The sequence below is a fragment of the Plectrocnemia conspersa genome, unplaced genomic scaffold (genome assembly GCF_051122295.1).
Source record: "Plectrocnemia conspersa isolate PC_06_02 unplaced genomic scaffold, ASM5112229v1 ptg000002l, whole genome shotgun sequence".
Classification (NCBI taxonomy): domain Eukaryota; kingdom Metazoa; phylum Arthropoda; class Insecta; order Trichoptera; family Polycentropodidae; genus Plectrocnemia; species Plectrocnemia conspersa.
This window is the reverse complement of record NW_028277166.1, coordinates 31,009,977-31,033,607: the sequence shown is the minus strand read 5'-3', so window position 1 is coordinate 31,033,607 and position 23,631 is coordinate 31,009,977.

The following is a 23,631-nucleotide window of genomic DNA, read 5'->3' as shown; positions in this document are numbered from 1 at the left end:
TTTTTCAAAACACGTTTAGTGTGATGAGTCGATCGACCCACCATACATACGCTCATAAAATTTTCAATATAGTTTAGGTCAGTGTGAGCTTATTTATACATATTTGAATTTCAATTTTTGTGACAGTATAGAATTCTTAAGCATCCTGTGTATGTTTGTTAGAAAAATCCATTTTGTCAATTTTTTGCAAAATGACGACAAGTATTAAAATTCAATCACTTATAACTCAGTAGTGTTGAATTTTGGCAAAAAGGTCTCTATACATGAAATGTTGAGAAGCCTAAAGTTCATCTAAGTAAAATATAAAAAATATATATTTTTGCTTGAAAACAAGCGATGTATCAGTTCGATCGTACCCCCATACTAGCCATTTTGAGACTTTCGGAAGAGTTAACGCTCTTAACTGTTTGGTTTCTAAAATAAATATTTAAATTTTAAGTATCGCATAGAACTAACGTGCAGCCCCTATACGTTATGTTTAAAAAAAATATATAAAAATTTTTTTTAAAATGGCGGCTAATGTAAAAATTCAAAGTGTCATAACTTTGCTAAATGAAATCCTACTAAAAAATGTTTTATGCAAAAAGTGTTTGGAATTTTAATTTGCATATAAAAGCAATTTTTAATTATTTTTTTTTTAATAAAAACCGAGTCTTACCATATATTGACCGAGACCTCGAACGAGCTTTTATGCGACTCTGCATATAGTTAACGCTCGTATGAGGCTTCTATTCAAGAAATCGACTTAAATTTTTTATACAAAATAGAGCTTTCGACTATACTTACGATACTATAAAAAAAAATTAAAAATTAAAAAATAAAAGTATTTTTTTTTCAAAACACGTTTAGTGTGATGAGTCGATCGACCCACCATACATACGCTCATAAGATTTTCAATATAGTTTAGGTCAGTGTGAGCTTTTTTATACATATTTGAATTTCAATTTTTGTGACAGTATAGAATTCTTAAGCATCCTGTGTATGTTTGTTAGCAAAATCCATTTTGTCAATTTTTTGCAAAATGACGACAAGTATTAAAATTCAATCACTTATAACTCAGTAGTGTTGAATTTTGGCAAAAAGGTCTCTATACATGAAATGTTGAGAAGCCTAAAGTTCATCTAAGTAAAATATAAAAAATATATATTTTTGCTTGAAAACAAGCGATGTATCAGTTCGATCGTACCCCCATACTAGCCATTTTGAGACTTTCGGAAGAGTTAACGCTCTTAACTGTTTGGTTTCGAAGATAAAAATTTAAATTTTGAGTATCGCATAGAACTAACGTGCAGCCCCTATACGTTATGTTTAAAAAAAATATATAAATTTTTTTTTCAAAATGGCGGCTAATGTAAAAATTCAAAGTATCATAACTTTGCTTAATGAAATCCTACTAAAAAATGTTAAATGCAAAAAGTGTTTGGAATTTTAATTTGCATATAAAAGCAATTTTTAATTATTTTTTTTTTAATAAAAACCGAGTCTTACCATATATTGACCGAGACCTCGAACGAGCTTTTATGCGACTCTGCATATAGTTAACGCTCGTATGAGGCTTCTATTTAAGAAATCGACTTGAATTTTTTATACAAAATAGAGCTTTCGACTATACTTACGATACTATAAAAAAAAATTAAAAATTAAAAAATAAAAGTATTTTTTTTTCAAAACACGTTTAGTGTGATGAGTCGATCGACCCACCATACATACGCTCATAAGATTTTCAATATAGTTTAGGTCAGTGTGAGCTTATTTATACATATTTCAATTTCAATTTTTGTGACAGTATAGAATTCTTAAGCATCCTGTGTATGTTTGTTAGCAAAATCCATTTTGTCAATTTTTTGCAAAATGACGACAAGTATTAAAATTCAATCACTTATAACTCAGTAGTGTTGAATTTTGGCAAAAAGGTCTCTATACATGAAATGTTGAGAAGCCTAAAGTTCATCTAAGTAAAATATAAAAAATATATATTTTTGCTTTAAAACAAGCGATGTATCAGTTCGATCGTACCCCCATACTAGCCATTTTGAGACTTTCGGAAGAGTTAACGCTCTTAACTGTTTGGTTTCGAAGATAAAAATTTAAATTTTGAGTATCGCATAGAACTAACGTGCAGCCCCTATACGTTATGTTTAAAAAAAATATATATAATTTTTTTTCAAAATGGCGGCTAATGTAAAAATTCAAAGTGTCATAACTTTGCTAAATGAAATCCTACTAAAAAATGTTTAATGCAAAAAGTATTTGGAATTTTAATTTGCATATAAAAGCAATTTTTAATTATTTTTTTTTTAATAAAAACCGAGTCTTACCATATATTGACCGAGACCTCGAACGAGCTTTTATGCGACTCTGCATATAGTTAACGCTCGTATGAGGCTTCTATTCAAGAAATCGACTTGAATTTTTTATACAAAATAGAGCTTTCGACTATACTTACGATACTATAAAAAAAAATTAAAAATTAAAAAATAAAAGTATTTTTTTTTCAAAACACGTTTAGTGTGATGAGTCGATCGACCCACCATACATACGCTCATAAGATTTTCAATATAGTTTAGGTCAGTGTGAGCTTATTTATACATATTTGAATTTCAATTTTTGTGACAGTATAGAATTCTTAAGCATCCTGTGTATGTTTGTTAGCAAAATCCATTTTGTCAATTTTTTGCAAAATGACGACAAGTATTAAAATTCAATCACTTATAACTCAGTAGTGTTGAATTTTGGCAAAAAGGTCTCTATACATGAAATGTTGAGAAGCCTAAAGTTCATCTAAGTAAAATATAAAAAATATATATTTTTGCTTGAAAACAAGCGATGTATCAGTTCGATCGTACCCCCATACTAGCCATTTTGAGACTTTCGGAAGAGTTAACGCTTTTAACTGTTTGGTTTCGAAGATAAAAATATAAATTTTGAGTATCGCATAGAACTAACGTGCAGCCCCTATACGTTATGTTTAAAATAAATATATAAAATTTTTTTTCAAAATGGCGGCTAATGTAAAAATTCAAAGTGTCATAACTTTGCTAAATAAAATCCTACTAAAAAATGTTTAATGCAAAAAGTGTTTGGAATTTTTATTTGCATATAAAAGCAATTTTTAATTTGTTTTTTTTTAATAAAAACCGAGTCTTACCATATATTGACCGAGACCTCGAACGAGCTTTTATGCGACTCTGCATATAGTTAACGCTCGTATGAGGCTTCTATTCAAGAAATTGACTTGAATTTTTTATACAAAATAGAGCTTTCGACTATACTTACGATACTATAAAAAAAAATTAAAAATTAAAAAATAAAAGTATTTTTTTTTCAAAACACGTTTAGTGTGATGAGTCGATCGACCCACCATACATACGCTCATAAGATTTTCAATATAGTTTAGGTCAGTGTGAGCTTATTTATACATATTTGAATTTCAATTTTTGTGACAGTATAGAATTCTTAAGCATCCTGTGTATGTTTGTTAGCAAAATCCATTTTGTCAATTTTTTGCAAAATGACGACAAGTATTAAAATTCAATCACTTATAACTCAGTAGTGTTGAATTTTGGCAAAAAGGTCTCTATACATGAAATGTTGAGAAGCCTAAAGTTCATCTAAGTAAAATATAAAAAATATATATTTTTGCTTGAAAACAAGCGATGTATCAGTTCGATCGTACCCCCATACTAGCCATTTTGAGACTTTCGGAAGAGTTAACGCTCTTAACTGTTTGGTTTCGAAGATAAAAATTTAAATTTTGAGTATCGCATAGAACTAACGTGCAGCCCCTATACGTTATGTTTAAAAAAAATATATAAAATTTTTTTTCAAAATGGCATCTAATGTAAAAATTCAAAGTGTCATAACTTTGCTAAATGAAATCCTACTAAAAAATGTTTAATGCAAAAAGTGTTTGGAATTTTAATTTGCATATAAAAGCAATTTTTAATTATTTTTTTTTTAATAAAAACCGAGTCTTACCATATATTGACCGAGACCTCGAACGAGCTTTTATGCGACTCTGCATATAGTTAACGCTCGTATGAGGCTTCTATTCAAGAAATCGACTTGAATTTTTTATACAAAATAGAGCTTTCGACTATACTTACGATACTATAAAAAAAAATTAAAAATTAAAAAATAAAAGTATTTTTTTTTCAAAACACGTTTAGTGTGATGAGTCGATCGACCCACCATACATACGCTCATAAAATTTTCAATATAGTTTAGGTCAGTGTGAGCTTATTTATACATATTTGAATTTCAATTTTTGTGACAGTATAGAATTCTTAAGCATCCTGTGTATGTTTGTTAGAAAAATCCATTTTGTCAATTTTTTGCAAAATGACGACAAGTATTAAAATTCAATCACTTATAACTCAGTAGTGTTAAATTTTGGCAAAAAGGTCTCTATACATGAAATGTTGAGAAGCCTAAAGTTCATCTAAGTAAAATATAAAAAATATATATTTTTGCTTGAAAACAAGCGATGTATCAGTTCGATCGTACCCCCATAGTAGCCATTTTGAGACTTTCGGAAGAGTTAACGCTCTTAACTGTTTGGTTTCGAAGATAAAAATTTAAATTTTGAGTATCGCATAGAACTAACGTGCAGCCCCTATACGTTATGTTTAAAAAAAATATATAAAATTTTTTTTCAAAATGGCAGCTATCGTAAAAATTCAAAGTGTCATAACTTTGCTAAATATAATCCTACTGAAAAATGTCGTATGCAAAAAGTGTTTGGAATTTAAATTTGCATATAAAAACAATTTTTAATTATTTTTTTTTTAAAAAAAACCGAGTCTTACCATATATTGACCGAGACCTCGAACGAGCTTTTATGCGACTCTGCATATAGTTAACGCTCGTATGAGGCTTCTATTCAAGAAATCGACTTGAATTTTTTATACAAAATAGAGCTTTCGACTATACTTACGATACTATAAAAAAAAATTAAAAATTAAAAAATAAAAGTATTTTTTTTTCAAAACACGTTTAGTGTGATGAGTCGATCGACCCACCATACATACGCTCATAAGATTTTCAATATAGTTTAGGTCAGTGTGAGCTTATTTATACATATTTGAATTTCAATTTTTGTGACAGTATAGAATTCTTAAGCATCCTGTGTATGTTTGTTAGCAAAATCCATTTTGTCAATTTTTTGCAAAATGACGACAAGTATTAAAATTCAATCACTTATAACTCAGTAGTGTTGAATTTTGGCAAAAAGGTCTCTATACACGAAATGTTGAGAAGCCTAAAGTTCATCTAAGTAAAATATAAAAAATATATATTTTTGCTTAAAAACAAGCGATGTATCAGTTCGATCGTACCCCCATACTAGCCATTTTGAGACTTTCGGAAGAGTTAACGCTCTTAACTGTTTGGTTTCGAAGATAAAAATTTAAATTTTGAGTATCGCATAGAACTAACGTGCAGCCCCTATACGTTATGTTTAAAAAAAATATATAAAATTTTTTTTCAAAATGGCGGCTAATGTAAAAATTCAAAGTGTCATAACTTTGCTAAATGAAATCCTACTAAAAAATGTTTTATGCAAAAAGTGTTTGGAATTTTAATTTGCATATAAAAGCAATTTTTAATTATTTTTTTTTTAATAAAAACCGAGTCTTACCATATATTGACCGAGACCTCGAACGAGCTTTTATGCGACTCTGCATATAGTTAACGCTCGTATGAGGCTTCTATTCAAGAAATCGACTTAAATTTTTTATACAAAATAGAGCTTTCGACTATACTTACGATACTATAAAAAAAAATTAAAAATTAAAAAATAAAAGTATTTTTTTTTCAAAACACGTTTAGTGTGATGAGTCGATCGACCCACCATACATACGCTCATAAGATTTTCAATATAGTTTAGGTCAGTGTGAGCTTTTTTATACATATTTGAATTTCAATTTTTGTGACAGTATAGAATTCTTAAGCATCCTGTGTATGTTTGTTAGCAAAATCCATTTTGTCAATTTTTTGCAAAATGACGACAAGTATTAAAATTCAATCACTTATAACTCAGTAGTGTTGAATTTTGGCAAAAAGGTCTCTATACATGAAATGTTGAGAAGCCTAAAGTTCATCTAAGTAAAATATAAAAAATATATATTTTTGCTTGAAAACAAGCGATGTATCAGTTCGATCGTACCCCCATACTAGCCATTTTGAGACTTTCGGAAGAGTTAACGCTCTTAACTGTTTGGTTTCGAAGATAAAAATTTAAATTTTGAGTATCGCATAGAAATAACGTGCAGCCCCTATACGTTATGTTTAAAAAAAATATATAAAATTTTTTTTCAAAATGGCGGCTAATGTAAAAATTCAAAGTGTCATAACTTTGCTAAATGAAATCCTACTAAAAAATGTTTAATGCAAAAAGTGTTTGGAATTTTAATTTGCATATAAAAGCAATTTTTAATTATTTTTTTTTAATAAAAACCGAGTCTTACCATATATTGACCGAGACCTCGAACGAGCTTTTATGCGACTCTGCATATAGTTAACGCTCGTATGAGGCTTCTATTCAAGAAATCGACTTGAATTTTTTATACAAAATAGAGCTTTCGACTATACTTACGATACTATAAAAAAAAATTAAAAATTAAAAAATTAAAGGATTTTTTTTTCAAAACACGTTTAGTGTGATGAGTCGATCGACCCACCATACATACGCTCATAAAATTTTCAATATAGTTTAGGTCAGTGTGAGCTTATTTATACATATTTGAATTTCAATTTTTGTGACAGTATAGAATTCTTAAGCATCCTGTGTATGTTTGTTAGCAAAATCCATTTTGTCAATTTTTTGCAAAATGACAACAAGTATTAAAATTCAATCAATTATAACTCAGTAGTGTTGAATTTTGGCAAAAAGGTCTCTATACATGAAATGTTGAGAAGCCTAAAGTTCATCTAAGTAAAATATAAAAAATATATATTTTTGCTTGAAAACAAGCGATGTATCAGTTCGATCGTACCCCCATACTAGCCATTTTGAGACTTTCGGAAGAGTTAACGCTCCTAACTGTTTGGTTTCGAAGATAAAAATTTAAATTTTGAGTATCGCATAGAACTAACGTGCAGCCCCTATACGTTATGTTTAAAAAAAATATATAAAATTTTTTTTCAAAATGGCGGCTAATGTAAAAATTCAAAGTGTCATAACTTTGCTAAATGAAATCCTACTAAAAAATGTTTAATGCAAAAAGTGTTTGGAATTTTAATTTGCATATAAAAGCAATTTTTAATTATTTTTTTTTTAATAAAAACCGAGTCTTACCATATATTGACCGAGACCTCGAACGAGCTTTTATGCGACTCTGCATATAGTTAACGCTCGTATGAGGCTTCTATTCAAGAAATCGACTTGAATTTTTTATACAAAATAGAGCTTTCGACTATACTTACGATACTATAAAAAAAAATTAAAAATTAAAAAATAAAAGTATTTTTTTTTCAAAACACGTTTAGTGTGATGAGTCGATCGACCCACCATACATACGCTCATAAGATTTTCAATATAGTTTAGGTCAGTGTGAGCTTATTTATACATATTTGAATTTCAATTTTTGTGACAGTATAGAATTCTTAAGCATCCTGTGTATGTTTGTTAGCAAAATCCATTTTGTCAATTTTTTGCAAAATGACGACAAGTATTAAAATTCAATCACTTATAACTCAGTAGTGTTGAATTTTGGCAAAAAGGTCTCTATACATGAAATGTTGAGAAGCCTAAAGTTCATCTAAGTAAAATATAAAAAATATATATTTTTGCTTGAAAACAAGCGATGTATCAGTTCGATCGTACCCCCATACTAGCCATTTTGAGACTTTCGGAAGAGTTAACGCTCTTAACTGTTTGGTTTCGAAGATAAAAATTTAAATTTTGAGTATCGCATAGAACTAACGTGCAGCCCCTATACGTTATGTTTAAAAAAAATATATAAAATTTTTTTTCAAAATGGCGGCTAATGTAAAAATTCAAAGTGTCATAACTTTGCTAAATGAAATCCTACTAAAAAATGTTTAATGCAAAAAGTGTTTGGAGTTTTAATTTGCATATAAAAGCAATTTTTAATTATTTTTTTTTTAATAAAAACCGAGTCTTACCATATATTGACCGAGACCTCGAACGAGCTTTTATGCGACTCTGCATATAGTTAACGCTCGTATGAGGCTTCTTTTCAAGAAATCGACTTGACTTTTTTATACAAAATAGAGCTTTCGACTATACTTACGATACTATAAAAAAAAATTAAAAATTAAAAAATAAAAGTATTTTTTTTTCAAAACACGTTTAGTGTGATGAGTCGATCGACCCACCATACATACGCTCATAAAATTTTCAATATAGTTTAGGTCAGTGTGAGCTTATTTATACATATTTGAATTTTAATTTTTGTGACAGTATAGAATTCTTAAGCATCCTGTGTATGTTTGTTAGCAAAATCCATTTTGTCAATTTTTTGCAAAATGACGACAAGTATTAAAATTCAATCACTTATAACTCAGTAGTGTTGAATTTTGGCAAAAAGGTCTCTATACATGAAATGTTGAGAAGCCTAAAGTTCATCTAAGTAAAATATACAAAATATATATTTTTGCTTGAAAACAAGCGATGTATCAGTTCGATCGTACCCCCATACTAGCCATTTTGAGACTTTCGGAAGAGTTAACGCTCTTAACTGTTTGGTTTCGAAGATAAAAATTTAAATTTTGAGTATCGCATAGAACTAACGTGCAGCCCCTATACGTTATGTTTAAAAAAAATATATAAAATTTTTTTTCAAAATGGCGGCTAATGTAAAAATTCAAAGTGTCATAACTTTGCTAAATGAAATCCTACTAAAAAATGTTTAATGCAAAAAGTGTTTGGAGTTTTAATTTGCATATAAAAGCAATTTTTAATTATTTTTTTTTTAATAAAAACCGAGTCTTACCATATATTGACCGAGACCTCGAACGAGCTTTTATGCGACTCTGCATATAGTTAACGCTCGTATGAGGCTTCTTTTCAAGAAATCGACTTGACTTTTTTATACAAAATAGAGCTTTCGACTATACTTACGATACTATAAAAAAAAATTAAAAATTAAAAAATAAAAGTATTTTTTTTTCAAAACACGTTTAGTGTGATGAGTCGATCGACCCACCATACATACGCTCATAAAATTTTCAATATAGTTTAGGTCAGTGTGAGCTTATTTATACATATTTGAATTTTAATTTTTGTGACAGTATAGAATTCTTAAGCATCCTGTGTATGTTTGTTAGCAAAATCCATTTTGTCAATTTTTTGCAAAATGACGACAAGTATTAAAATTCAATCACTTATAACTCAGTAGTGTTGAATTTTGGCAAAAAGGTCTCTATACATGAAATGTTGAGAAGCCTAAAGTTCATCTAAGTAAAATATACAAAATATATATTTTTGCTTGAAAACAAGCGATGTATCAGTTCGATCGTACCCCCATACTAGCCATTTTGAGACTTTCGGAAGAGTTAACGCTCTTAACTGTTTGGTTTCTAAGATAAAAATTTAAATTTTGAGTATCGCATAGAACTAACGTGCAGCCCCTATACGTTATGTTTAAAAAAAATATATAAAATTTTTTTTCAAAATGGCGGCTAATGTAAAAATTCAAAGTGTCATAACTTTGCTAAATGAAATCCTACTAAAAAATGTTTAATGCAAAAAGTGTTAGGAATTTTAATTTGCATATAAAAGCAATTTTTAATTATTTTTTTTTTAATAAAAACCGAGTCTTACCATATATTGACCGAGACCTCGAACGAGCTTTTATGCGACTCTGCATATAGTTAACGCTCGTATGAGGCTTCTATTCAAGAAATCGACTTGAATTTTTTATACAAAATAGAGCTTTCGACTATACTTACGATACTATAAAAAAAAATTAAAAATTAAAAAATAAAAGTATTTTTTTTTCAAAACACGTTTAGTGTGATGAGTCGATCGACCCACCATACATACGCTCATAAAATTTTCAATATAGTTTAGGTCAGTGTGAGCTTATTTATACATATTTGAATTTCAATTTTTGTGACAGTATAAAATTCTTAAGCATCCTGTGTATGTTTGTTAGAAAAATCCATTTTGTCAATTTTTTGCAAAATGACGACAAGTATTAAAATTCAATCACTTATAACTCAGTAGTGTTGAATTTTGGCAAAAAGGTCTCTATACATGAAATGTTGAGAAGCCTAAAGTTCATCTAAGTAAAATATAAAAAATATATATTTTTGCTTGAAAACAAGCGATGTATCAGTTCGATCGTACCCCCATACTAGCCATTTTGAGACTTTCGGAAGAGTTAACGCTCTTAACTGTTTGGTTTCGAAGATAAAAATTTAAATTTTGAGTATCGCATAGAACTAACGTGCAGCCCCTATACGTTATGTTTAAAAAAAATATATAAAATTTTTTTTCAAAATGGCGGCTAATGTAAAAATTCAAAGTGTCATAACTTTGCTAAATGAAATCCTACTAAAAAATGTTTAATGCAAAAAGTGTTTGGAATTTTAATTTGCATATAAAAGCAATTTTTAATTATTTTTTTTTTAATAAAAACCGAGTCTTACCATATATTGACCGAGACCTCGAACGAGCTTTTATGCGACTCTGCATATAGTTAACGCTCGTATGAGGCTTCTATTCAAGAAATCGACTTGAATTTTTTATACAAAATAGAGCTTTCGACTATACTTACGATACTATAAAAAAAAATTAAAAATTAAAAAATAAAAGTATTTTTTTTTCAAAACACGTTTAGTGTGATGAGTCGATCGACCCACCATACATACGCTCATAAGATTTTCAATATAGTTTAGGTCAGTGTGAGCTTATTTATACATATTTGAATTTCAATTTTTGTGACAGTATAGAATTCTTAAGCATCCTGTGTATGTTTGTTAGTAAAATCCATTTTGTCAATTTTTTGCAAAATGACGACAAGTATTAAAATTCAATCACTTATAACTCAGTAGTGTTAAATTTTGGCAAAAAGGTCTCTATACATGAAATGTTGAGAAGCCTAAAGTTCATCTAAGTAAAATATAAAAAATATATATTTTTGCTTGAAAACAAGCGATGTATCAGTTCGATCGTACCCCCATACTAGCCATTTTGAGACTTTCGGAAGAGTTAACGCTCTTAACTGTTTGGTTTCGAAGATAAAAATTTAAATTTTGAGTATCGCATAGAACTAACGTGCAGCCCCTATACGTTATGTTTAAAAAAAATATATAAAATTTTTTTTCAAAATGGCGGCTAATGTAAAAATTCAAAGTGTCATAACTTTGCTAAATGAAATCCTACTAAGAAATGTTTAATGCAAAAAGTGTTTGGAATTTTAATTTGCATATAAAAGCAATTTTTAATTATTTTTTTTTTAATAAAAACCGAGTCTTACCATATATTGACCGAGACCTCGAACGAGCTTTTATGCGACTCTGCATATAGTTAACGCTCGTATGAGGCTTGTATTCAAGAAATCGACTTGAATTTTTTATACAAAATAGAGCTTTCGACTATACTTACGATACTATAAAAAAAAATTAAAAATTAAAAAATAAAAGTATTTTTTTTTCAAAACACGTTTAGTGTGATGAGTCGATCGACCCACCATACATACGCTCATAAGATTTTCAATATAGTTTAGGTCAGTGTGAGCTTATTTATACATATTTGAATTTCAATTTTTGTGACAGTATAGAATTCTTAAGCATCCTGTGTATGTTTGTTAGCAAAATCCATTTTGTCAATTTTTTGCAAAATGACGACAAGTATTAAAATTCAATCACTTATAACTCAGTAGTGTTGAATTTTGGCAAAAAGGTCTCTATACATGAAATGTTGAGAAGCCTAAAGTTCATCTAAGTAAAATATAAAAAATATATATTTTTGCTTGAAAACAAGCGATGTATCAGTTCGATCGTACCCCCATACTAGCCATTTTGAGACTTTCGGAAGAGTTAACGCTCTTAACTGTTTGGTTTCGAAGATAAAAATTTAAATTTTGAGTATCGCATAGAACTAACGTGCAGCCCCTATACGTTATGTTTAAAAAAAATATATAAATTTTTTTTTCAAAATGGCGGCTAATGTAAAAATTCAAAGTGTCATAACTTTGCTAAATAAAATCCTACTTAAAAATGTCTAATGCAAAAAGTGTTTGGAATTTTAATTTACATATAAAAGCAATTTTTAATTATTTTTTTTTTAATAAAAACCGAGTCTTACCATATATTGACCGAGACCTCGAACGAGCTTTTATGCGACTCTGCATATAGTTAACGCTCGTATGAGGCTTCTATTCAAGAAATCGACTTGAATTTTTTATACAAAATAAAGCTTTCGACTATACTTATGATACTATAAAAAAAAATTAAAAATTAAAAAATTAAAGGATTTTTTTTTCAAAACACGTTTAGTGTGATGAGTCGATCGACCCACCATACATACGCTCATAAAATTTTCAATATAGTTTAGGTCAGTGTGAGCTTATTTATACATATTTGAATTTCAATTTTTGTGACAGTATAGAATTCTTAAGCATCCTGTGTATGTTTGTTAGCAAAATCCATTTTGTCAATTTTTTGCAAAATGACGACAAGTATTAAAATTCAATCACTTATAACTCAGTAGTGTTGAATTTTGGCAAAAAGGTCTCTATACATGAAATGTTGAGAAGCCTAAAGTTCATCTAAGTAAAATATAAAAAATATATATTTTTGCTTGAAAACAAGCGATGTATCAGTTCGATCGTACCCCCATACTAGCCATTTTGAGACTTTCGGAAGAGTTAACGCTCTTAACTGTTTGGTTTCTAAGATAAAAATTTAAATTTTGAGTATCGCATAGAACTAACGTGCAGCCCCTATACGTTATGTTTAAAAAAAATATATAAAATTATTTTTCAAAATGGCAGCTATCGTAAAAATTCAAAGTGTCATAACTTTGCTAAATATAATCCTACTGAAAAATGTCGTATGCAAAAAGTGTTTGGAATTTAAATTTGCATATAAAAACAATTTTTAATTATTTTTTTTTTTTAAAAAACCGAGTCTTACCATATATTGACCGAGACCTCGAACGAGCTTTTATGCGACTCTGCATATAGTTAACGCTCGTATGAGGCTTCTATTCAAGAAATCGACTTGAATTTTTTATACAAAATAGAGCTTTCGAATATACTTACGATACTATTAAAAAAAATTAAAAATTAAAAAATAAAAGTATTTTTTTTTTCAAAACACGTTTAGTGTGATGAGTCGATCGACCCACCATACATACGCTCATAAGATTTTCAATATAGTTTAGGTCAGTGTGAGCTTATTTATACATATTTGAATTTCAATTTTTGTGACAGTATAGAATTCTTAAGCATCCTGTGTATGTTTGTTAGCAAAATCCATTTTGTCAATTTTTTGCAAAATGACGACAAGTATTAAAATTCAATCACTTATAACTCAGTAGTGTTTAATTTTGGCAAAAAGGTCTTTATACATGAAATGTTGAGAAGCCTAAAGTTCATCTAAGTAAAATATAAAAAATATATATTTTTGCTTGAAAACAAGCGATGTATCAGTTCGATCGTACCCCCATACTAGCCATTTTGAGACTTTCGGAAGAGTTAACGCTCTTAACTGTTTGGTTTCGAAGATAAAAATTTAAATTTTGAGTATCGCATAGAACTAACGTGCAGCCCCTATACGTTATGTTTAAAAAAAATATATAAATTTTTTTTAAAATGGCGGCTAATGTAAAAATTCAAAGTATCATAACTTTGCTTAATGAAATCCTACTAAAAAATGTTTAATGCAAAAAGTGTTTGGAATTTTAATTTGCATATAAAAGCAATTTTTAATTATTTTTTTTTTAATAAAAACCGAGTCTTACCATATATTGACCGAGACCTCGAACGAGCTTTTATGCGACTCTGCATATAGTTAACGCTCGTATGAGGCTTCTATTCAAGAAATCGACTTGAATTTTTTATACAAAATAGAGCTTTTGACTATACTTACGATACTATAAAAAAAAATTAAAAATTAAAAAATAAAAGTATTTTTTTTTCAAAACACGTTTAGTGTGATGAGTCGATCGACCCACCATACATACGCTCATAAGATTTTCAATATAGTTTAGGTCAGTGTGAGCTTATTTATACATATTTCAATTTCAATTTTTGTGACAGTATAGAATTCTTAAGCATCCTGTGTATGTTTGTTAGCAAAATCCATTTTGTCAATTTTTTGCAAAATGACGACAAGTATTAAAATTCAATCACTTATAACTCAGTAGTGTTGAATTTTGGCAAAAAGGTCTCTATACATGAAATGTTGAGAAGCCTAAAGTTTATCTAAGTAAAATATAAAAAATATATATTTTTGCTTGAAAACAAGCGATGTATCAGTTCGATCGTACCCCCATACTAGCCATTTTGAGACTTTCGGAAGAGTTAACGCTCTTAACTGTTTGGTTTCGAAGATAAAAATTTAAATTTTGAGTATCGCATAGAACTAACGTGCAGCCTCTATACGTTATGTTTAAAAAAAATATATAAAATTTTTTTTCAAAATGGCGGCTAATGTAAAAATTCAAAGTGTCATAACTTTGCTAAATGAAATCCTACTAAAAAATGTTTAATGCAAAAAGTGTTTGGAATTTTAATTTGCATATAAAAGCAATTTTTAATTATTTTTTTTTTAATAAAAACCGAGTCTTACCATATATTGACCGAGACCTCGAACGAGCTTTTATGCGACTCTGCATATAGTTAACGTTAGTATGAGGCTTCTATTCAAGAAATCGACTTGAATTTTTTATACAAAATAGAGCTTTCGACTATACTTACGATACTATAAAAAAAAATTAAAAATTAAAAAATAAAAGTATTTTTTTTTCAAAACACGTTTAGTGTGATGAGTCGATCGACCCACCATACATACGCTCATAAGATTTTCAATATAGTTTAGGTCAGTGTGAGCTTATTTATACATATTTGAATTTCAATTTTTGTGACAGTATAGAATTCTTAAGCATCCTGTGTATGTTTGTTAGCAAAATCCATTTTGTCAATTTTTTGCAAAATGACGACAAGTATTAAAATTCAATCACTTATAACTCAGTAGTGTTGAATTTTGGCAAAAAGGTCTCTATACATGAAATGTTGAGAAGCCTAAAGTTCATCTAAGTAAAATATAAAAAATATATATTTTTGCTTGAAAACAAGCGATGTATCAGTTCGATCGTACCCCCATACTAGCCATTTTGAGACTTTCGGAAGAGTTAACGCTCTTAACTGTTTGGTTTCGAAGATAAAAATTTAAATTTTGAGTATCGCATAGAACTAACGTGCAGCCCCTATACGTTATGTTTAAAAAAAATATATAAAATTTTTTTTTAAAATGGCGGCTAATGTAAAAATTCAAAGTGTCATAACTTTGCTAAATTAAATCCTACTAAAAAATGTTTAATGCAAAAAGTGTTTGGAATTTTAATTTGCATATAAAAGCAATTTTTAATTATTTTTTTTTTAATAAAAACCGAGTCTTACCATATATTGACCGAGACCTCGAACGAGCTTTTATGCGACTCTGCATATAGTTAACGCTCGTATGAGGCTTCTATTCAAGAAATCGACTTGAATTTTTTATACAAAATAGAGCTTTCGACTATACTTACGATACTATAAAAAAAAATTAAAAATTAAAAAATAAAAGTATTTTTTTTTCAAAACACGTTTAGTGTGATGAGTCGATCGACTTACCATACATACGCTCATAAAAGTTTCAATATAGTTTAGGTCAGTGTGAGCTTATTTATACATATTTGAATTTCAATTTTTGTGACAGTATAGAATTCTTAAGCATCCTGTGTATGTTTGTTAGAAAAATCCATTTTGTCAATTTTTTGCAAAATGACGACAAGTATTAAAATTCAATCACTTATAACTCAGTAGTGTTGAATTTTGGCAAAAAGGTCTCTATACATGAAATGTTGAGAAGCCTAAAGTTCATCTAAGTAAAATATAAAAAATATATATTTTTGCTTGAAAACAAGCGATGTATCAGTTCGATCGTACCCCCATACTAGCCATTTTGAGACTTTCGGAAGAGTTAACGCTCTTAACTGTTTGGTTTCGAAGATAAAAATTTAAATTTTAAGTATCGCATAGAACTAACGTGCAGCCCCTATACGTTATGTTTAAAAAAAATATATAAATTTTTTTTTCAAAATGGCGGCTAATGTAAAAATTCAAAGTGTCATAACTTTGCTAAATGAAATCCTACTAAAAAATGTTTAATGCAAAAAGTGTTTGGAATTTTAATTTGCATATAAAAGCAATTTTTAATTATTTTTTTTTTAATAAAAACCGAGTCTTACCATATATTGACCGAGACCTCGAACGAGCTTTTATGCGACTCTGCATATAGTTAACGCTCGTATGAGGCTTCTATTCAAGAAATCGACTTGAATTTTTTATACAAAATAGAGCTTTCGACTATACTTACGATACTATAAAAAAAAATTTAAAATTAAAAAATAAAAGTATTTTTTTTTCAAAACACGTTTAGTGTGATGAGTCGATCGACCCACCATACATACGCTCATAAAATTTTCAATATAGTTTAGGTCAGTGTGAGCTTATTTATACATATTTGAATTTCAATTTTTGTGACAGTATAGAATTCTTAAGCATCCTGTGTATGTTTGTTAGAAAAATCCATTTTGTCAATTTTTTGCAAAATGACGACAAGTATTAAAATTCAATCACTTATAACTCAGTAGTGTTGAATTTTGGCAAAAAGGTCTCTATACATGAAATGTTGAGAAGCCTAAAGTTCATCTAAGTAAAATATAAAAAATATATATTTTTGCTTGAAAACAAGCGATGTATCAGTTCGATCGTACCCCCATACTAGCCATTTTGAGACTTTCGGAAGAGTTAACGCTCTTAACTGTTTGGTTTCGAAAATAAAAATTTAAATTTTGAGTATCGCATAGAACTAACGTGCAGCCCCTATACGTTATGTTTAAAAAAAATATATAAAAATTTTTTTCAAAATGGCGGCTAATGTAAAAATTCAAAGTGTCATAACTTTGCTAAATGAAATCCTACTAAAAAATGTTTAATGCAAAAAGTGTTTGGAATTTTAATTTGCATATAAAAGCAATTTTTAATTATTTTTTTTTTAATAAAAACCGAGTCTTACCATATATTGACCGAGACCTCGAACGAGCTTTTATGCGACTCTGCATATAGTTAACGCTCGTATGAGGCTTCTATTCAAGAAATCGACTTGAATTTTTTATACAAAATAGAGCTTTCGACTATACTTACGATACTATAAAAAAAAATTAAAAATTAAAAAATAAAAGTATTTTTTTTTCAAAACACGTTTAGTGTGATGAGTCGATCGACCCACCATACATACGCTCATAAAATTTTCAATATAGTTTAGGTCAGTGTGAGCTTATTTATACATATTTGAATTTCAATTTTTGTGACAGTATAGAATTCTTAAGCATCCTGTGTATGTTTGTTAGAAAAATCCATTTTGTCAATTTTTTGCAAAATGACGACAAGTATTAAAATTCAATCACTTATAACTCAGTAGTGTTGAATTTTGGCAAAAAGGTCTCTATACATGAAATGTTGAGAAGCCTAAAGTTCATCTAAGTGAAATATAAAAAATATATATTTTTGCTTGAAAACAAGCGATGTATCAGTTCGATCGTACCCCCATACTAGCCATTTTGAGACTTTCGGAAGAGTTAACGCTCTATACTGTTTGGTTTCGAAGATAAAAATTTAAATTTTGAGTATCGCATAGAACTAACGTGCAGCCCCTATACGTTATGTTTAAAAAAAATATATAAAATTTTTTTTCAAAATGGCGGCTAATGTAAAAATTCAAAGTGTCATAACTTTGCTAAATGAAATCCTACTAAAAAATGTTTAATGCAAAAAGTGTTTGGAATTTTAATTTGCATATAAAAGCAATTTTTAATTATTTTTTTTTTAATAAAAACCGAGTCTTACCATATATTGACCGAGACCTCGAACGAGCTTTTATGCGACTCTGCATATAGTTAACGCTCGTATGAGGCTTCTATTCAAGAAATCGACTTGAATTTTTTATACAAAATAGAGCTTTCGACTATACTTACGATACTATAAAAAAAAATTAAAAATTAAAAAATAAAAGTATTTTTTTTTCAAAACACGTTTAGTGTGATGAGTCGATCGACCCACCATACATACGCTCATAAAATTTTCAATATAGTTTAGGTCAGTGTGAGCTTATTTATACATATTTGAATTTCAATTTTTGTGACAGTATAGAATTCTTAAGCATCCTGTGTATGTTTGTTAGAAAAATCCATTTTGTCAATTTTTTGCAAAATGACGACAAGTATTAAAATTCAATCACTTATAACTCAGTAGTGTTGAATTTTGGCAAAAAGGTCTCTATACATGAAATGTTGAGAAGCCTAAAGTTCATCTAAGTAAAATATAAAAAATATATATTTTTGCTTGAAAACAAGCGATGTATCAGTTCGATCGTACCCCCATACTAGCCATTTTGAGACTTTCGGAAGAGTTAACGCTCTTAACTGTTTGGTTTCGAAGATAAAAATTTAAATTTTGAGTATCGCATAGAACTAACGTGCAGCCCCTATACGTTATGTTTAAAAAAAATATATAAAATTTTTTTTAAAAATGGCGGCTAATGTAAAAATTCAAAGTGTCATAACTTTGCTAAATGAAATCCTACTAAAAAATGTTTAATGCAAAAAGTGTTTGGAATTTTAATTTGCATATAAAAGCAATTTTTAATTTTTTTTTTTTTTAATAAAAACCGAGTCTTACCATATATTGACCGAGACCTCGAACGAGCTTTTATGCGACTCTGCATATAGTTAACGCTCGTATGAGGCTTCTATTCAAGAAATCGACTTGAATTTTTTATACAAAATAGAGCTTTCGACTAAACTTACGATACTATAAAAAAAAATTAAAAATTAAAAAATAAAAGTATTTTTTTTTCAAAACACGTTTAGTGTGATGAGTCGATCGACCCACCATACATACGCTCATAAAATTTTCAATATAGTTTAGGTCAGTGTGAGCTTATTTATACATATTTGAATTTCAATTTTTGTGACAGTATAGAATTCTTAAGCATCCTGTGTATGTTTGTTAGAAAAATCCATTTTGTCAATTTTTTGCAAAATGACGACAAGTATTAAAATTCAATCACTTATAACTCAGTAGTGTTGAATTTTGACAAAAAGGTCTCTATACATGAAATGTTGAGAAGCCTAAAGTTCATCTAAGTAAAATATAAAAAATATATATTTTTGCTTGAAAACAAGCGATGTATCAGTTCGATCGTACCCCCATACTAGCCAATTTGAGACTTTCGGAAGAGTTAACGCTCTTAACTGTTTGGTTTCGAAGATAAAAATTTAAATTTTGAGTATCGCATAGAACTAACGTGCAGCCCCTATACGTTATGTTTAAAAAAAATATATAAATTTTTTTTTCAAAATGGCGGCTAATGTAAAAATTCAAAGTGTCATAACTTTGCTAAATGAAATCCTACTAAAAAATGTTTAATGCAAAAAGTGTTTGGAATTTTAATTTGCATATAAAAACAATTTTTAATTATTTTTTTTTTAATAAAAACCGAGTCTTACCATATATTGACCGAGACCTCGAACGAGCTTTTATGCGACTCTGCATATAGTTAACGCTCGTATGAGGCTTCTATTCAAGAAATCGACTTGAATTTTTTATACAAAATAGAGCTTTCGACTATACTTACGATACTATAAAAAAAAATTTAAAATTAAAAAATAAAAGTATTTTTTTTTCAAAACACGTTTAGTGTGATGAGTCGATCGACCCACCATACATACGCTCATAAGATTTTCAATATAGTTTAGGTCAGTGTGAGCTTATTTATACATATTTCAATTTCAATTTTTGTGACAGTATAGAATTCTTAAGCATCCTGTGTATGTTTGTTAGCAAAATCCATTTTGTCAATTTTTTGCAAAATGACGACAAGTATTAAAATTCAATCACTTATAACTCAGTAGTGTTGAATTTTGGCAAAAAGGTCTCTATACATGAAATGTTGAGAAGCCTAAAGTTCATCTAAGTAAAATATAAAAAATATATATTTTTGCTTGAAAACAAGCGATGTATCAGTTCGATCGTACCCCCATACTAGCCATTTTGAGACTTTCGGAAGAGTTAACGCTCTTAACTGTTTGGTTTCGAAGATAAAAATTTAAATTTTGAGTATCGCATAGAACTAACGTGCAGCCCCTATACGTTATGTTTAAAAAAAATATATAAAATTTTTTTTCAAAATGGCGGCTAATGTAAAAATTCAAAGTGTCATAACTTTGCTAAATGAAATCCTACTAAAAAATGTTTAATGCAAAAAGTGTTTGGAATTTTAATTTGCATATAAAAGCAATTTTTAATTATTTTTTTTTTAATAAAAACCGAGTCTTACCATATATTGACCGAGACCTCGAACGAGCTTTTATGCGACTCTGCATATAGTTAACGCTCGTATGAGGCTTCTATTCAAGAAATCGACTTGAATTTTTTATACAAAATAGAGCTTTCGACTATTCTTACGATACTATAAAAAAAAATTAAAAATTAAAAAATAAAAGTATTTTTTTTTCAAAACACGTTTAGTGTGATGAGTCGATCGACCCACCATACATACGCTCATAAGATTTTCAATATAGTTTAGGTCAGTGTGAGCTTATTTATACATATTTGAATTTCAATTTTTGTGACAGTATAGAATTCTTAAGCATCCTGTGTATGTTTGTTAGCAAAATCCATTTTGTCAATTTTTTGCAAAATGACGACAAGTATTAAAATTCAATCACTTATAACTCAGTAGTGTTGAATTTTGGCAAAAAGGTCTCTATACATGAAATGTTGAGAAGCCTAAAGTTCATCTAAGTAAAATATAAAAAATATATATTTTTGCTTGAAAACAAGCGATGTATCAGTTCGATCGTACCCCCATACTAGCCATTTTGAGACTTTCGGAAGAGTTAACGCTCTTAACTGTTTGGTTTCAAAGATAAAAATTTAAATTTTGAGTATCGCATAGAACTAACGTGCAGCCCCTATACGTTATGTTTAAAAAAAATATATAAAATTTTTTTTTAAAATGGCGGCTAATGTAAAAATTCAAAGTGTCATAACTTTGCTAAATTAAATCCTACTAAAAAATGTTTAATGCAAAAAGTGTTTGGAATTTTAATTTGCATATAAAAGCAATTTTTAATTATTTTTTTTTTAATAAAAACCGAGTCTTACCATATATTGACCGAGACCTCGAACGAGCTTTTATGCGACTCTGCATATAGTTAACGCTCGTATGAGGCTTCTATTCAAGAAATCGACTTGAATTTTTTATACAAAATAGAGCTTTCGACTATACTTACGATACTATAAAAAAAAATTAAAAATTAAAAAATAAAAGTATTTTTTTTTCAAAACACGTTTAGTGTGATGAGTCGATCGACCCACCATACATACGCTCATAAAAGTTTCAATATAGTTTAGGTCAGTGTGAGCTTATTTATACATATTTGAATTTCAATTTTTGTGACAGTATAGAATTCTTAAGCATCCTGTGTATGTTTGTTAGAAAAATCCATTTTGTCAATTTTTTGCAAAATGACGACAAGTATTAAAATTCAATCACTTATAACTCAGTAGTGTTGAATTTTGGCAAAAAGGTCTCTATCCATGAAATGTTGAGAAGCCTAAAGTTCATCTAAGTAAAATATAAAAAATATATATTTTTGCTTGAAAACAAGCGATGTATCAGTTCGATCGTACCCCCATACTAGCCATTTTGAGACTTTCGGAAGAGTTAACGCTCTTAACTGTTTGGTTTCGAAGATAAAAATTTAAATTTTGAGTATCGCATAGAACTAACGTGCAGCCCCTATACGTTATGTTTAAAAAAAATATATAAAATTTTTTTTCAAAATGGCGGCTAATGTAAAAATTCAAAGTGTCATAACTTTGCTAAATGAAATCCTACTAAAAAATGTTTAATGCAAAAAGTGTTTGGAATTTTAATTTGCATATAAAAGCAATTTTTAATTATTTTTTTTAAAAAACCGAGTCTTACCATATATTGACCGAGACCTCGAACGAGCTTTTATGCGACTCTGCATATAGTTAACGCTCGTATGAGGCTTCTATTCAAGAAATCGACTTGAATTTTTTATACAAAATAGAGCTTTCGACTATACTTACGATACTATAAAAAAAAATTAAAAATTAAAAAATAAAAGTATTTTTTTTACAAAACACGTTTAGTGTGATGAGTTGATTGACCCACCATACATACGCTCATAAGATTTTCAATATAGTTTAGGTCAGTGTGAGCTTATTTATACATATTTAAATTTCAATTTTTGTGACAGTATAGAATTCTTAAGCATCCTGTGTATGTTTGTTAGCAAAATCCATTTTGTCAATTTTTTGCAAAATGACGACAAGTATTAAAATTCAATCACTTATAACTCAGTAGTGTTGAATTTTGGCAAAAAGGTCTCTATACATGAAATGTTAAGAAGCCTAAAGTTCATCTAAGTAAAATATAAAAAATATATATTTTTGTTTGAAAACAAGCGATGTATCAGTTCGATCGTACCCCCATACTAGCCATTTTGAGACTTTCGGAAGAGTTAACGCTCTTAACTGTTTGGTTTCGAAGATAAAAATTTAAATTTTGAGTATCGCATAGAACTAACGTGCAGCCCCTATACGTTATGTTTAAAAAAAATATATAAAATTTTTTTTCAAAATGGCAGCTATCGTAAAAATTCAAAGTGTCATAACTTTGCTAAATATAATCCTACTGAAAAATGTCGTATGCAAAAAGTGTTTGGAATTTAAATTTGCATATAAAAACAATTTTTAATTATTTTTTTTTTTAAAAAAACCGAGTCTTACCATATATTGACCGAGACCTCGAACGAGCTTTTATGCGACTCTGCATATAGTTAACGCTCGTATGAGGCTTCTATTCAAGAAATCGACTTGAATTTTTTATACAAAATAGAGCTTTCGAATATACTTACGATACTATAAAAAAAAATTAAAAATTAAAAAATAAAAGTATTTTTTTTTTCAAAACACGTTTAGTGTGATGAGTCGATCGACCCACCATACATACGCTCATAAGATTTTCAATATAGTTTAGGTCAGTGTGAGCTTATTTATACATATTTGAATTTCAATTTTTGTGACAGTATAGAATTCTTAAGCATCCTGTGTATGTTTGTTAGCAAAATCCATTTTGTCAATTTTTTGCAAAATGACGACAAGTATTAAAATTCAATCACTTATAACTCAGTAGTGTTAAATTTTGGCAAAAAGGTCTTTATACATGAAATGTTGAGAAGCCTAAAGTTCATCTAAGTAAAATATAAAAAATATATATTTTTGCTTGAAAACAAGCGATGTATCAGTTCGATCGTACCCCCATACTAGCCATTTTGAGACTTTCGGAAGAGTTAAC